This window comes from Lissotriton vulgaris, chromosome 5 (genome assembly GCF_964263255.1).
Source record: "Lissotriton vulgaris chromosome 5, aLisVul1.2, whole genome shotgun sequence".
Classification (NCBI taxonomy): Eukaryota; Metazoa; Chordata; class Amphibia; order Caudata; family Salamandridae; genus Lissotriton; species Lissotriton vulgaris.
In genome coordinates, this window is record NC_141693.1 from 270,731,454 (window position 1) to 270,748,890 (window position 17,437).

Below are 17,437 nucleotides of genomic sequence, written 5' to 3' on the forward strand. Positions count from 1 at the left end.
TAGTAACAACTGCCCAACATAATGAAAACTCTATCCCCGCAACCGGATCCAACCCCATGGACTGCAGTGCCCACGGAGCCTAGAGCACACCGCTGTGCCGCTGCTGAGTGAGCCTGAGAGTCTGAATCGTGCCCGGCGGCCGTCACTCGTTTGTAAAGTGAGTCACTGGGTGGAGTGAGATACCTGTCACTCTGCTGCTGCTTTTAAGAACACTCCTTTCGTTAAGTTATAATAGCGCTTAGCAGTAGTTAATTGTCTGCTTGTGTGATTTTTGACACTGTCTGGCTGCCGAGTGCGCGCCGACCGAGGCAGACCGCTCGGAGTTATTATGATTGGAGTTGAGCAGTTTTGACATAATACATCACCCTGGCTGGCTGTGAACTATGCGAGCCAGCTGGAAAATTCTCGGGCGTGATGGTTTGTTTTTATGTTTATTTAATATTAGTGAAATGCATGAAACATGCCGCAACCGTGAAGTGTGTGATACATTTAAAAGTGAAGACCGCATTCAGCCTCACGCTACTGAACTCGCAGTTGTGTTGTAATGTACACATCAGTTTTTAGACATTTACTGGCCTGGTTGAGGGGCACTTACCCGCATGTCAGCCACAATCCCACGCCCACTGATGTGTCTGGCACGCTCCAGTGGCACACTATAGACAACAACAGCATTCTCAAAGAGCCCACTCAAAGCACCCAATGATATTAGTCTGGGTATTCTCAGATCCTCTTTGGGCCTTTTTTTCAAGTTTTATCTGGTTTAAGCTCACAGGCCTATTTCCATCCTGCTTGGACGCCTGATGGCCTAAGCAGCAATGTGACTGTGGAGTTAGAGAGATGCACACCTTTTCTTTCTTCAGTTATCCAACATTTGTTTTGTAATTCAATTTTAAACTTTGTCGGCGTGCTCGCTTCGTGCTCCGCCCATTCGCACTGCAAATACGTGAAAAAACGCAGAGGAGACTCATTTACGGTCTCCATAGCTGCACAACCTATTGAAATGAATTTAATGAATTAAATTCGTACTCCACGTATTATTTGTTCCTCAATTTCTACCACATTTTATCTTGTCATTTCTTTACTCTGCTTATTTTTTCAATTCATTCTATTCATTGTCCTTGATTCTTGACATCGTAAAAAACACAGGAGAAATGTTGTTTCCTTATGCCACTTGTTTATTCGGTCACCCAATGCATTTCGGGAATTATTCCCTTCTTCGGGGGTGTCTAAAGTGTATAAAAGAGAAGTATTACCTATCAATTACATGACAAACATGTTTTACTAAAACAATCGTTTTTGGGTAGCAACAATTTTATGAAAAGCAGAAAAGCAGCATCTACATAATTTTTTATCACTGTCTCTGGACGTTCTCAATTGCTGCCATGGTTTGTATACATAAAACGGGCTTTAAACGTTCCCATATTCAACAATTAACCCTCCCAGTCTAGTCTTAATTCGGCGTTACTGCATGCACATTCTTTCTTGGAATGATGCCCCATCCCCTACAATCCTTAATACAACACATTCAAAGGCATCTATTATTTTGTGCTCACCGTGGCAATATTTGTTAAAAACAGGGAGACTGTAACATCATCCTTTCTGCGCGTTCTTCCCTCAGCAAAACTACTTTACATTCCCACTCTTTACTTGGCGTAATGGCTTTGCTAACTCCTGGTCAACGCTCTCCTAAATCACCTCTCTGCCTTACACCTGCGTTGTCACGTGACCCACTAATTAGCGTTAAGCTCCGCACCGAACTACCCACGCTGTGTGTTCTCTCTTACTAGAACTTCTGACACTACATCTCCCAGAACCCCTCCCTACTCTTCACAACAACGGAAGTATCCACCGCGGTCCTCTCCCATGCAGTTTCCCTGTAACTGAAACATGTTGAACCTTAAAGTCCTCGTGAATGTCATTCACATAATCAAAATGTACCGCAAACTTACAGTGGACAATGACACAAGCCCATGAAAAATGTAGACGGAGCTTAAAGTCCCCACCTCAATACAGCATGCCTCGCAAAGCAGCGCTGCCCAGGCTCAACCTTCACGACTGAGAGATAGACTGACATAGTCTTTCTTCCCTGTCATTGAGTGCTGCCAAAGTAGTTATTCTGTCACTATAGTTGAGGGCGGCATTTTAGACCAAAGTTTATATCTGCTCCTATTCAGATTGTTGGGTTTGAAAAGTCCTACGTACATCTCCTATCGTTGACCATCTTCACAATAATTCGGTACTTCAATCACATGCCGACTAACACTATGAAGATAAGGAACTTACAGTTACTCGCGCAAGTGAAATCCCGATAAATGTTGGAAGGCGGACAGAGTCAGACTTGCACGTGCGTATTCGACAGTTTTACCAGCAATAAACAAGCATGACCTGCTGTAAAAATACGACGAAAAACTAACAACATACTAAAAGAACGGCTACTGGCTAGATATCCAAATTAGCTAATTCCGAACTGGACACCGAGAAGATTGTAGTCCGTTCTTTATGTCTACCTCGGTGATTCCTCCTTTGTTTCGCTTCGGGCGGAAGTTTTAGAACGTCTACCGGAAGTAATCCATTGTTTCGTTGACCCCCCTCATACACCACGGCAGGTAGGAGGAGCATTTTTTGTAGGGGAAGTTATATTGGAAGGTATCCGAGCTTATGCTAATATAAACATGCCGATGTAAAAGCTGATCTCAATAGATGTCCATCCAAAAATATCCCCGTTCAAGCTTCGTGACACGACTCGCAGCGTTTTATAGCAGAGTAGCTCCTTTGTTACTCCTTGTCACCCGAACACTTTACCACTCTTGGGATTTGATACTAGTAAGCCGGTTGCACTAATACATCTGAACTTTATTACTGGTAAAAAAAAAAGCCCATAACTGGGAAAACAGAGTCTTGATGACATGTTCAGCCTAAGATTTAAGTATGTGACCTAAGTCCTGCCAACACTGATTTTTGGCTGCACACAGCTGATGTTTTTCTTAATTGGAACGTGACTTTATTTTACCTTTCTGTCACATTTGTTTACAGGTAGTGGTGTATAATGTAAAATATCCTACCTATTGAGAGGGAATTCAATTCTCATCTTTAAAAAACACATTTTATAAAACATTTGGTTTTACTCTAGATAACATTTAACATACTAAAACAACATGATATTTTCATGAACGTGTATTGCAAAAATGCTATCACTGAATTTTAATAAACATATTAATGAAGTAACTTGTGGTGGGAAAAATCTTTCCCATAAGTTTCCTGGGAGAAATAATCCTCCCCTCAGTGTCCTTTGTAACATTCCTTTTTGATAGATTGAACATTTTACATTCTGTGTCAGGGTTGGAGGTGAAGAATATGCATGTTCAAAGCCCACTTATCACCAGGTACAGCGCTTTGGAAATTGGCTTGAAGTAAAATTTCTCAAAGGTTGTTTCTAACGACCAATCTTTTGCATTCATAATAGTCACCATTTGCCGTCCCACTGTGACAGCTTTGGGGGCCATAGCGCCTCTTGTTGAATGTGCTCAGAAGCAGACCACATCTATACCTGCATCTGGCATAATCCAGAGGTCTTCAAACTTTTGTCGGCCGAGCCCCCCCATCTAACCTTTCTACACGTCGAGCCCCCCCACCACCACCACCACCTGATAAAAAAGTTCTGGAAGCTGGTACTCTGCATCATTGATGGCCATTTCCTCCTGCAGAGCCCAGGTTGTATACGGCAAATAATGTATTAAATAAAGTAAGTGTTCAGTAAACTGATTTTTTCGTAGTTCATGTGCTTATTCTAAAGTTCAAATGAAATGAAAACAATTAGCACAAAACATTTCATTGGTGCTTTATTTTTCACATAAAACACAAATTTAGGATAGATTAGCAAAAACACTCCCAAAGCACAGGTGTGGGAGTGCATATTTTTCTCCACAGAGACAATGCTTCTGCCATCCTTAGGTTGTGCTCCGCATCCAGTCTTGAGCAGTGCCTGGAAACAGGAGTGCTCACAAAATGTTGTAGTATATTTTTTTCACTTTTATATAGCGCAAACATGACCCAAAGGTATTGGAGCGCCTTACAGGAGCATCATTTACATTACGCACTCTTCTGTGGGGTGCAAACATTTTTTAGTTTCATAGCATGCAATGCCTTTCTCCTTGTAAAACCATCCAGCAGTACTGCCAGAAGTAGTCAACAAGAATTCATAGCCCTGACTCAGGCCTAGTCCATATGCACGCAGCATGCTGTGTCCTGGAATGTAGTCCCTCACAATTTTACTGGCACACAGCTCAGCCCTTGCTCCAAAGGGAATCCAGAATATTGTACTTGTAAGGCTGGTTAGGTTTTATCAGTATTCATGACCAATCAGCTTTCTTGCAGAATGGAAAAGCTCCAACCAAATGTTGCATAGCCACTGGATGATTGGCTCTTGCCAGGGCATAGGCAATAACAGCCTCACCTGGACTGGTTTTTACTAGACACGATACAGACGTTTTTTGAGCCCAGGCATCAAGTCACATTCCTTTGGAGGCACATATTAGACAGGAGGAGCTGGTATTGTGAGCATTCCAGCAGAGGCAGTGCAGCAAGCCTCCTGGGACTAACAGCCTTCTTTCATTATTACCCTGGACTGTACCACAATACATTGGGCAAGAATAGGGCTTTCAGAGCTACAGAGAACTGAGCAGCAACTTCTTGTTTTTTCTTTCCCCTTTTTTTCATTTTATACTTATACACATAGCTGTTCTGTTGCTATCAGGTCTCCTTGGCTTCCCTTAGGACACTGGGCATTGCGTACACCTAGCAAGTTTAGTGGCCCCATTATTTTGAACTACCTCATACCTGTTGTATAGTGGCTATTATTTTCGAGCTTTACAGTTACAAGTTTTGATTTCAATGGGGGATTGAGCTTATTCCGACATTGGTTAGTGACATGTCGTCTGGGTTTAATAAAGACAGGTGGGACAAATGCGAGTAATTGAAAAGGGAATCTAGGGAACTGGAAGGAGTTAATTTATGCACTGGCTCTCACAAAGCAAGACGCCAACGTACGGCATCTTGTAAATTACATAGAGCATATGATATGGATGTAGCAGAATATGCACTCTTACAGACTGGACAGAAATTTTATGCTGGGGAAATAAATCTGTCTGGCTCCTCGCACAGTGGCTCCAAGCCCAGACAATCCGCAACCAGACCCCTCATATAGCGGCATGGATTAGCAAATTTAGCGGCACAAATATGGAAATTTAGTAGCACAAATATTGAAATTTAGAGGCATTTTTGCGGCACTTTATTTTACTCATAATCATTGATTCTCAGCCTTAAATCAATGGAAAATGTTTTAGCAGGGTATTCCGCTTTCAAATAGGTAACCTGGGATATGGAACAGAGGAAGCAGCCAATAGATGAAGGCTGTTTTCCCTTGGAAATACAATCCTCCATTTGCTTTAGTATAGGTTTTGAGAAGCCCATAAAAGATGGGTTGGTAGCATCCCATGGGAACTGGTATTCCAGAACCCACCTTAGTGAAGTTAAATTTTTGCCTAAGATCCCACAATTTCAGCATGGAAGCCACGATTTTATCCATATTTTCTGGTTTCACTCTGTTGTGCGGTGAGAGGACCCTGGGCAGCGACAGTCAGAGCCTCCTTTGCGGTGGGACCAGGGGCCCTGGTATGCAGTGAGAATACCAGGGCGGGAGAATCGAAATCCCGAAAACCTGGAGAGTCTGAATAGGTTGACCAGTCATCCCGTATTAGCAGAGCAGTCCTGGGTTTTCACAATCTGGCCTGGCATAGTGAGGCACATTTGGCTGATGTCCCAGTTTTCCGCACAGGTCGGCTGAAAGCAGTGGGAGATGCCTGTTTATGTGGACTACTTAGCAGCTGTTACCAGAAAGCAAATTAATTAACAAGTATGATACTGGGTTTAAACTTGCCTTTTATTTCTTTCTTTATTGTGTTTTTCTATGTTGATAAGCTGTCATTCTGTGGCCCTCGCTTGATGTAAAGCTGAAGTCTTTCTTTTTTTTTTATGAAAGCTCCTGGTTTTTAGTTTTCATTTCAAAATATACTCACCCTGTAGGTATGGTAAGGTTTTCCCAGGGGCGCGCAGCGGGAGCTAAATGAATTAATGTCATGCAAACAGCAGCTCGTCCATCCCACTTAGACTCAATGGGGTCCTGGTAAAGACTTTGTACTCAGCCCTTAATGTACCTCAGGGTAATTATTAGCACCCGATCAACCCCCTGCCCTCCACCCATCTTCCTCATACCTCCTGCAGTCACACCACAATGACCACCCCCTCCACTCCCCATCACCAAACACTACATTTTCTTTACACCCAGCGCAATATCCCAGGGTTAATCCGATATAGGGACGGCCCTGGGTCCGGTACTGAGTACTTGACCATCTTTGATTTCAACGGGATAGTATAGGCACTTCTTAGCACTGGTGCAATCCTTTTAAAGGGATAATACTGGCATCTCTCAGCAAAAAGGTACTCTGAGCTAGTGAGTCCCTGCCCACGTATATTTCCATTATGAGCACATACGTGCCCTGATTACAGTGCTCAATTTGAGTTGGTGTTCTCCGGTGCTGGGCACTGGCACTTAATTGTGAACACCCCCACTCATGACAGTCTGCCACATGGTGGTGGTGTTTGAAGTTGTTTATTAACTTAATATTCATTAAAATGACTGATACCTGTCGTCCGAGATGTTCTTATAGCTTTTGAGGCCTAAAATGGTCTGAATTCTCATACAGAAGTTCCATGGTTGGTCGTTGTGTTGCAACTGTTATTGGGTGAAGGCCCTGGCACTTATTTATTTTTTATTTTTTACAAATTAAGCACTGGTTATGTGGAGGGTACTAGGGCACCTTAGCTGTCTGGGGATGAGGTCACTTTCCCATGCGATAATATTCACTGTCCGCCTGGGTCTCAAGGACATCCATTACTCAGACACTTACAACCCTACTCTCTCTGCTTCATTGAACGACAAACAATAACATATGGAAGAAATACTGTAAAGTACAGGTGCGCTGACAGGAAATGCGCGTGACCTGTGAAATGCGCCTCTGACCCTGAAAACGTGACCCGTATTCAGACCCACTCTGAGAGCTCTCATCCTTGACAGGTCAAAGTGTAAACTACAAAGTGCCTCCTCCCTGGAGGCCGCTCAGGTCTCCGAGCATGTCTCTGTGTCCATCGCGGGGACACTTCATTAAGAAGACGCGCATCGAGTCAAAAGTCACAGAGGTCACACTGCTGAGCAGATGACACAACACAGTTTCCGTGGGAATGTCCGAGGAGGGGTCATCTCGCACTGATAACTTTCACTGTGTTTCTGGGATAATGCCACAACCTTATTCTAGGGAAGTGCCCGGGGCAGCAGAGGGCTGTAATGTAGCAGGTTCATATGCTCCATCTCATGGTTGGTAACATAGCTTTTTCTGACCAGCTTGTCTACTTTTCATTTTTAATTAACTTGGGTCCACTTCGCTGGCACTTTTGTGAAAATCGCGGCATTTTCACAAAAGTGCTGATTTTGCGGGCACTTTTGTGAAAATGGCAGCATTTTTCACAAAAGTGCAGAATTCGCGGCAAACCCCACATCGCGAAATCCTGGAGGGTCTGAGCAACGGGTTTCCAAGATTGTGGGTTTGCTGGGGGCCCAAGTGTATTCTGATGATCAGATAGCTAAAGAATGTGAGCTTTTTTTTCCCACTTTCTATACTGACAAGCACTTCACAGGTCTTACAAAAGACCATTTACGCGTTAATGAGGCTTTGTTTTCCACCCCTTCTTAGAGCCCCTGAATCTCCACTCTTCCTAATGCTGAAAGAATTAGCCCCCCCCACCACCTCCGAAATTGTTGCGCCTCTGGCCTTTAAAGACCTCTGCCTCCATACACTCTCAGCCCCGCCCCCAGCAGCTGGGGCTGCAGCAGCCGGGCTGAGATACACGACTGGCGCCTGAAAGCAACAATAGAAGGTGAAGCGCGCGCCCCCCCTGGAGGGAAGCTGCCCCCTCCAACCCCCCCCCCACAGTTTGAAGACCTATGCTATAGATGAAAGGAGATTGAAACCTTTTTGTAAGGTTTCTTTACTACTATCAGAAGTCGTCTTGTCCCGCTGCGGTCTGACTTCCATTGTCCTGTATAAGACCGTCTCACAACATACCACACACAACTTTGGTTTGGCTGCAAAAGATTGGTACAAGATCAATCTTCTGTTATTCTTGGTCCTTCTGGCAATGGTGAAGATGACAAATCCTGCATGAACATATGTCCTGAGATGTCTAGTGCCCTGACATCTGGTCTTGTTATCTTGTTGGTCCAACAGTAAATTAAGAACATTTTCCATGTCCCATAAATTGGCATACATAGGTTCTGTTGGTTTAGACAGTCTTATTCCTCTCATTAGTTTACACACCCAGGGATTTTCCCCCACCAGGGGCTCATTCACTTTGTGGTGTCCTGCAGAGAGTGCCAATCTGACGGTATTGGTCTTTTTCTGACAAGAAATTTAGGACAATTCCTGCCTGCAGATGATCCAGTCATTTATCCAAACGCCAACACAACTTCCTCCAGGTCTAGCAATATGTATGGATTGTGTTACTAGCCCAGGCCTTGTGTATAAAGTCTGCAGCAACTTTCAAAATTCCTTAGTCCATCCAATGCCCCCTGAATTCCTCCATATCACCAGTCTGAGGTGACCATCTAGAACAATAGAGTGAGGCTGATCCCTGCAATCTGTAAGAATATTTTGTCGTGTAGTTCCCACTAATCCGTAGCATCTGCGTGTTTGGGCAACTTAAACTTTGGGTGATGTCCCTAGACTGATTCCAAGCATCCCCACAGGATATGTTGGCATAGAGACTAGCTAGCTCACAGTAGCAACATAAGCTCCCCTAACCCTATCAATGAGTGAATGGTTTCTGGCAACCACGAAACATGACAACCCTGATCCCTCAGGGATCGTGCTAACAGATCAGTACCCTCTCACTCAGTCACTCGTGTGCTCCTTTGTCCTCAGAAAAATATACAGAGAATACACACTGGGACGTTTTCAATATATTGAACCGTTATGCTTGTATAGAGTACAGGTGCTGCGATAATTAGTAGACAGAAACAGTTAAAAGTGATTACAAGCACCAAAAGAGTAAATAGCAGATATAGTTCTACCATGGTGCTAAAATAGTGCATATATGCAGGCATATAAAACAAGGCAGTAATCAGGTGTATTCCTACTATGCAAACCCTACTCTGTGTGTCTAGAGTATGACCCAACCCCATTATCTGGTGGGAGAGAATGAAGGACCCAGTCTTGGTCACAAACTGGCCACCCCTCACTGAGATGTTGGACTGCTGTGTGGTGAAGTCTCAGCATGCAGGGGCCCTCGGTGTCCGCCAAAGTGCCTCCTCTGCTAATTCTTTGAGATGCTCATTATTTAAAATGAAAAGCATCCTTGCAATGTACATATAGATTAGCAATGTTATGGATTTGTAGATAGCCCTATCGACCCATGGATGAAGATAGAACGACATTTGCACATCGTACTCAAAGGCCTTGTACTTGGTGTTTGAGGCATTGTGAGAATGTTATGCGAAGCCTGATGTGTAAACAGAAGTAGTTTCAGAGAAATTAATCCAGCGTTGTCAAAAACGTAAATATGTGCAAAAGGTCCGAGCAGTAATGTTATTGTGCAAAAAGAGGACAATGGAAGTGAATATGCAGCTTCACTACATGGGCCTAACCCAGGCACATAATCTGGGATAGCGCTATCGGGCCCCCCATGATTGCACCAGTATATTTGGGAACCATGCTGGTGATCTCCAAATGGGGAGTCACCAGAAACAGATCTGCTGTTTGTTATCTCACTTGGGCTGAGAACCTGGCAATCATGATGAACAGTGTCAATACATAAGTCTGATTACCCAACCAATCATGCTGTAAGTCATCCATTGTTGCCGTCCATGGATATGGTTTCCAGCTCAAGTAATCTGGAAGCTGATTATTGATGCTGGAGTAATAAGGTCAGTTTTGCAAGGACCCCCATCTGGACATCCGTGTCTTTAGATCTTGGCACTTTTATTTCCAATTGCTTGAGTCCCTCCTGAATCTCAAATTCCAGTCTACTACTTTATTTTGTTTTTCTGACAAGTATTGATCTTTTATCGATATTTTTGTCTCCAGACAGGTGCCAGAAATCTGTCGCTAGTTCTGCCAGGTTTCTGAATTTAGTGTCTCTCAGTGGTTTAATGTATCTCACTACAGATGCATTGTCTATTTTCAATATTACACCGAAAGGCACTGATCCAGCGCTCCTATTGAAAAACTGTCTCATAAACACTATCTAACACCTCAATACTCACCATTAATCATGAAACATTATATACAGGCCCATACCACCAATGAGACAATTTTTGAGCAACTGAATCAGGTGATCTGATTAATCAAACTACTCATGAAATATTTACATTATTATACACAACTGCAGTTTATCTTTCTTTACCATGGTTTTAAACATTTATTATTTATTATTCGGATCACTAAGGCGATTGGATCAACTGATGGAAACTAGACCATGAATAAACAAGACCAGCTTGTCTTTTCAAATCTATTTTTATTAATTTTATTCTTCATAAAGAAAAAGCATTTACGTTTTAAAATCTTTATTTTATAAGCAAATAGGAAAGCAGCATTTTAATAAGGAAATGAATTAATAAACTTGACATTATCAAGCAAGGTCAGAATCATGAAATATTAGCAGAATAACAGTTTCCATTCCCTAAATCTAGTTCCCGGTCTATTTCTCACTTCACCTGAAAAGGAAAATATCATTTAATGTCTGCTGTCCTTACGTGCACCAAAAGTCCAACAGCATGTCACGTCATTCAGGAATCAGAAAGCAAGAGTTTTTTCCCTGCTCAAAGTGTCAGGTTTTATACCTTTTTCTCTAGCTAAACTTTCAACATTTCGCATTCTTTCAAACAAATTCAGACTTTTCATTGGCTGTCCTGTGTCAGTCCACGATAAAAGTATTAGGTCATCTCCAATCCATGACCAAGTCCAGGCTTCACATAAGCCCTATTGTCTTTTTCCTCCGCAAATTTCTGCTTCCTCAAGAAAGTAATTTTTCCTCAAGTTTCATACATATACTTCCTAACCTTGGCAGACTTTTTAAGTTCCTGTCCTTGAACCTTTTCTTCATGAGCACATTCAACTCGACCAAAGAACTGCTTTTCAATTAACAATGACAATGCAGCAAAAAATCTTCACAGCTGCACATGTGCCAAGACTTCACTCTGGACAAGGTTTTGCGTCTGCAGCTCTGTCAGCCATGTTTTCTGAACCACCTTTAGGCCTCACTTTGGAAACTTTTATTAAACAAACACAAAACATCAATTAATTAAAGAATTGAGACCCATTCTGTTACCCACCCCCTTTACTAATTAACCCTGTTAATTATGTTACCTGGCAAAAGCACAGTCAGGCAGCATTATAATTACTTTTCCTTTAGGAACTCAACGAACTCCATAGGCTTTCATCACAGAAAAGACATAACATAAGCACACAGAATAAGCATGTGCCATTAGTTAAACAGCCGCATTTAATACTGACAAGGACAATAGACAAGGTTAGTTTATTATTTTCTTCTTTGCGTTTGCAACATAAAGCACATTAGTTTATCCCGCGTGTACTGATGAATGTATTTTTAAACTAAGTTGATTAGTAATTTCACCACAAAGCTTATTAGTTTTATTACTGTTCCGAGGGATTCATTTCACAAGTTTGAACAAAATGTTGTTCTTCACCTTGCTCCATCAGCACCATGTCTTTCATGAGGGATTTGATAGTAATCAAGCCCACTAGAAATTCCAGACAATTTTTGTGGAGTTTTTGCTTGTCCCCCATCCACCTTTCTCACCTGAAAATGTCTCCATCCCTGGCTCCCCAACCCCATTGACTAGCCTCTGATTCTTTAACCATATCCTATGAGGCTCCAGAAATTGCTTTACCATTCCACACTTCCCTATGATCCAGTCGCTTCTAGATTTCCATTCTGGTTTCCAACAATACCTGAATGATCTTGAGAAATTCTCTCATCTACTGAGATGATTCAATCTCTGAAGAGCTCTGTAGTGAAGGGAATCTGGAAAGACTTATTGACGCTGGCAGAAGACCCTACTAATCTCGAAAGTTGTGTGAGGGACCAGTGATTGTTTGGCCCAGGAGCACACCCGGCTTTTTGTTTATGACAAACCACGTGGCTTGTAACAGAGCATCATGCTCCGAATGGATGAAAGTTGCTATCGACATTAATCAATCAGTAGGAGGTCATCCAAGTATATGATCAGTCTGATGCCTCTTGTCCACCAGTATTCCACCACAGGACTTAGCAACTTAGTATAGTATCAGGGGTCTGAGGACAGTCTGAAACTCGTACATCTGGTCCCCCCACCAGAATTGAAAACATTTCCTGTGTGGTGTAAGATGGAAACCGTTCGATAGGCATCCTTCACATTGAACCTAACCATCCAGTCCTCCATAACCAGCACATAAAAACAAACATTTGCAACGCAATAGGTCTCGCATTTGTGAGAGTTAAAGCCATTGGTGTTGTAAACAAGAATGTCTTTTACATATGTGTTTTGGTTTGAAGTGACCTTTGGGAACTTTCAAGTGTTTAGCAATGCAGTATATCATCCTGGGTGATGTGCCACCAGGTATTGAATAGCTATGAAATTACTATGCAGTAGGTCATGCAGTATGAAACAGAAATACATGCTTGCCCCTGGAAACATTTATGGACGCATTTCAAGGCTATTAAATGCACAAACAGAAAGGCAAGTGTCTTGATAAAAGGGAACAGCACTATAACATTTTGTGTGCGTCCGCATAACTAGAGTATTGAACAGCTTGAAGACTGAGTGTGAGGATTACAATAAGATGACAGATTTAACACACCACGCACTGAAAAGTATGCACTGAATTTAGAAGCACAATTGTTTGAGCAGTGTATAAACCTTGCTCTGTTTGAGTTCACGGACCACCATCATTCACTGTTTTGTATTGCAGTCCTAAAAAAAATTTAACTGCATTACCCTTTCTCCATTTTAAATAAGGACCTGCGATGTGTAACTGAAATGTCACTCCCTCCCCGACTGTAGAGGCTATAAAATAATGCAAGCATTGGCATAGCCAGTAGGTCTTGCCTTTGGAACCTTATTAGTGTTAATCTATGCAGCACATTAACTCCCACTCGGCCACTTCTGTAATGGAACTTTATTTGCACTATATAACAACGCAAGAAATAATAAGGAATGAAAGGAGACATGCTTTCAGGTTTTTGGAGGTGGGGCAGCGAAATTATGCTCTCTGTAGAGTGATTGAATAAAGCATGTTTGTATGTGGGGACGTACTATCTGCTCCTGCTGGTGTAATATTTGTTGGCTCTTGTTTTCATAAGGTAGATGCTAAAGGTCACGGTTTCTAATTCTTATCAACCACTCCATTTTTGAAAGTGTTTAAAACCCCTACTGTTGATCCAAAATAATGTTACTACTGTATCTCGCGTTATTATGATGACTGGCTGGCACAGAAAAAGTTCTTCAGTGGAAAGACCAATTAAATCGATCATTGTGGAGAAGTTTCTTGACTAGGAGATAGTTCGCTTCTGTTCCAAGAAAGGTACCCGAGTGTTCCAGAGTTTAGGACCCTGCTCTGCTGGTGATCATCCACCATAATACTGCCACTTGAAACAGCATTCGTGAATCGACAAGAGATAGCAGGCTGAAGGTTCTTGTTACTGAAGAAAGCGCACCTTTAAAAGTGGGCAGAAACTTTGTTTCAAAAGGCCTAGAGAACAATATAAAGCACTTTGAACCCAATCCTTGATTCCACCGGTAGTGAGTCGAGCGCCTGCATAAATGGATGTAAGGGACTATCCTACTTATCATGTCACAAGGAAATACCCCAAGAAGAACATTCTAGAATTCTTTTTTGAATTTTAAAAAGGGAGAAAATACACCAGCAGTGGTCAAAAGCAGCATGTTGCAGCAGTTGTAAATAATTCCCTTGTTACATGTGAAGAAAAGGTACCAACAATACATAGTCTCACTAAACCTTGCACTCAGGTCAGGCTTATCACATTGGGTTATTGCTATTCTATCTGCCCCAGCCATTTGCCCCAGGCTTTGCGATGTTTCGCTGGACACCCTCTGGCCTCATACAAAGACTTCTCTTGTGTGGCGCACTAATCCCCTCTTTTGCGTCATTTCGTTATAGTGGGTGGGCTGGGGTTTGACCAGTTAGCTGTGATATCCCTTTTGGCCACTACCAGAACTGTGTTTAGGAACGACTTTTCCAATCTGGAGCCATCAAGACCATCTGTGATTCCCAGGAGCACATTCAGTGGATTATGTGGGACCTCCCAGCAGTTCTTTCATTACTATGCTTGTTTGTACCAGAGCACGATGCCCAGTGCGCCTGAGGAACTGGATGACTTCCTGAGCACTGCACAGTTACCACGCCTTGAGCCGGGACATGGGGACAGGCTAGGCGACGAGATCTCTGAGGGGGAAATACGCGCGGCCATCAAGCACATGGCTCACCCCAAGACCCCTGGCGCAGATGGCCTCCCGATTGAGTTCTATGCAGCTTATATCGACATCTTGGCCCCGCGGCTGCACGCTGTTTATAAGGAGGCCTGGGACGCTGGCGTTCTTCCCGCAACATCCCGGGAGGCCATCATCATCCCCCTCTTAAAGCGAGGGGGAGACGCCGGCTCTTGCCTGTCCTACCGCCCCCCTGTCTATGCTCACGACTGATTATAATATCCTGAGCAGGGTCCTCGCAACGCGACTGCTGGCCCATATGTGCAATTTGGTCCACCCGGACCAGGCGGGCTTCATTCCCCAGCGCACCACGGCCACCTGTGTGCGCCGCTTATTGCGGGTCATGGGGGGTGATTTCGGAGAGCTCCCGGAGGCCGCAGTGCTCTCGATTGATATCGAAAAGGCTTTCGACAGTGTGGAGTGGCAATACATGTTTCGGGTCTTAGAGGTGTTTGGGTTGGGAAAGCGATTCGTGAAATGGGCGGCTTTGCAAGAGTGAAGACGGGAGCTACGATTTCGGCGGCGTATCCGGTTGGCCGGGGAACTCGCCTGGGCTGTTCCCTGTCCCAATTGCTATTCGCGCTGGCCATTGAGCCGCTGGCGGCTCATGCTCGGATGGGGCGAACCTATGAGGGCCTGGCACTGAGGGGCGACACTCACTTCATCTCTTTGTATGCGGATGATCTGTTGATGTTTTTGGCAGACACCGACGGTTCCCTTCGTGGAGCTAAGCGCCTCCTTCTTCGCTTTGGCAGTCTCTCTGGGCTGCGGGTAAATTGGGGGAAATCGTGCCTCTTCGCGGTGGCACCGAGCAACTGTGAATCCTGGATGGAGGGGAACCTTCGCTGGGAGCACCATTGCCTCCCCTATCGGGGCACTCAGATTTATCACACTCAATTAGATCTGCTAGAAGGCAACATCAACAGAGCGATCAGGAATCTATAGGCTTCCATGGGGTTCTGGCGAGCTCTGCCACTATCAGTAGCAGGTCGGGTGGCGTTGCTGAAGATGATTGCTCTTCCTCGTCTATTATACTTGTTTCGCACCCTGCATGTGTGGGTGCCGGCGTCGATCTTTCGTGAACTTCGCTCCTTGACTACGGGATTTATATGGGGGTCAGGCAGGCGTCGGGTCGCTCTAACAACTTTGATGCGTCCCAGAGCTGATGGGGGGTTGGCGGTCCCAGATTTTGAGTGGTACTATCTGGCGGCGCAACTCCAATGGCTTACCCAAGCAGTGGCCCGTGAATTTCGCAGTCCGGAGGGGCCGCAGGGACATAATTTCTTTCATAGTACTGGGTCAGAAGCTCGAACTCGGCCACCTCACCCTCGAGGAGCGCACTATTCGCCTCTGTTGGGTCCGGAGTCACAGGCGCACGGGCACCTCTCACCTATGTGCCCCGGAGATTCCTTTGGGGATGTGCACGGCCCTCCCACACGGTGGGGATTGGTCGGCACTGGCAACGTGGGAGGACCTTGGGTTGCACATACTTGGAGACCTATATCGAGATGGGACGCTGCTAACCTTTCAGGAGCTGCATGACGCTTATGGTCTCCCGCGGGGGGATTACTTGTTACACGCCGCCCTGGTGGCCAGTATCCAGAAGCACTGGAGTGGGGGCCTCGCCGAGCCACCGACCTCTCTGGGTTGCCAGTATGTGGTCATGGCAGCTGGCACTTTCAAAGCCGATACCTGTCTATACTGGAGGCTTTCGACAGAGGCCATGCTACCTTTGGACGGGCTGCGTGGCAGTTGGGAGCTGGATCTTGGGAGGCCCATCCCTGAGACGACGTGGCCTCAATTAGTTTGGCGCGCCTGGAAGGGCACACGGAATGCCAGGTTCCAATTGGTCCAGTTTTTTACGCTTCACAGAGCGTATCTGACGCCGGTCAAGATTTCACAATATTTTGAGGGCGCCACGTCCCTCTGCCCAAGATGCGGTACGGACGGGGCTGACTTCACCCATATGTTCTGGTCATGCGTAATGCTGGCGGATTATTGGTCCGCGGTGGTAGCTTGTTTGAACGCTGTCACGGGTCGGCGGATAGAAGTAGACATGGGCCCTTGCTTGTTGCTCTGGTTTCCACACACCCCCTGGACGAAAGTCACTAGTAAGTTTTGTGATTTGGACTTAATTCTGGACAAACGAGAACTCACCTTGCATTGGAAATCGCGCCGTGGCCCTAGTTATGCGCGATGGAAGGCGGGCTTCCTGCGCTGGGCGCGTGCTGAGAGCTCTCTCAGGATGCAACAGGCCAGGCGACTAGATAACGGCAAGGCGATGGAGGTGGCTAGGGCATGGGAGGTGTTGGTGACAGAGCTGCAGCGACCGGTGGATGGTTCGAGTGAAGAAGAGGAGGATGTACTTAGAGCGGGGGCTGGATGGGTAGCCCGCTTTTGCAGCGGATTGGTTCTTAGCACAGAACGGGCGGGCGTCCGCGGATGTTGTCCCACTAATACTAGTGGATGAGATGGAGCACATAGTTCGAAGGAGGGTACTCATGGTTATTGCATTTGTGTGAGTTGAACGGGGCGCACTGACAGGGGTGGGGAGGGCCGTTGGGGGGTGGGTATTAAGAGTTTATTGCATAAAAGACATGAATATTACTAATGGTGTTGTATTAAGGGACTGACGAGTATACCTGTAATGTGAAACAGGAAATTCCCTTTGATGAACAATGCCAATAAAAACTATGTTTACAAAAAAAAATGTGGGACCTCCCAGCCCAGAACCTCTGAAAGTTCCCTTTTGATGGAGCCCCAGTATCGTGCCATGGCTGGACAGGACAAAACCATATGATAAAAGTCTGCTTGGTCCTG

At 44.7% G+C, this 17,437-nt stretch overlaps 2 protein-coding genes across 11 annotated transcripts in view; one reads left to right on the forward strand and one right to left on the reverse strand.

Annotated features, from left to right (window-relative positions):
* Positions 1-2,380, reverse strand: part of NMNAT1 (nicotinamide nucleotide adenylyltransferase 1) — a 243,300-nt gene extending 240,920 nt beyond the window's left edge. The window contains exon 1 of one of the 8 annotated variants that reach the window (XM_086921371.1): positions 2,284-2,380. The gene's annotated coding sequence lies outside the window, so the exon portion shown is untranslated. Of the gene's footprint in view, positions 1-1,553; positions 1,721-2,003; positions 2,053-2,283 lie in introns of those variants that run through there. The other 7 variants (XM_086921373.1, XM_086921367.1, XM_086921369.1 and 4 more) reach the window with 7 other exon arrangements.
* A 163-nt stretch (positions 2,381-2,543) lies between these two features.
* LZIC (leucine zipper and CTNNBIP1 domain containing) overlaps positions 2,544-17,437 on the forward strand; it is a 223,876-nt gene continuing 208,982 nt past the window's right edge. For all 3 annotated transcript variants that reach the window (XR_015295870.1, XM_086921382.1, XM_086921381.1), the window contains exon 1: positions 2,544-2,606. The gene's annotated coding sequence lies outside the window, so the exon portion shown is untranslated. The remainder of the gene's footprint in view (positions 2,607-17,437) is intronic.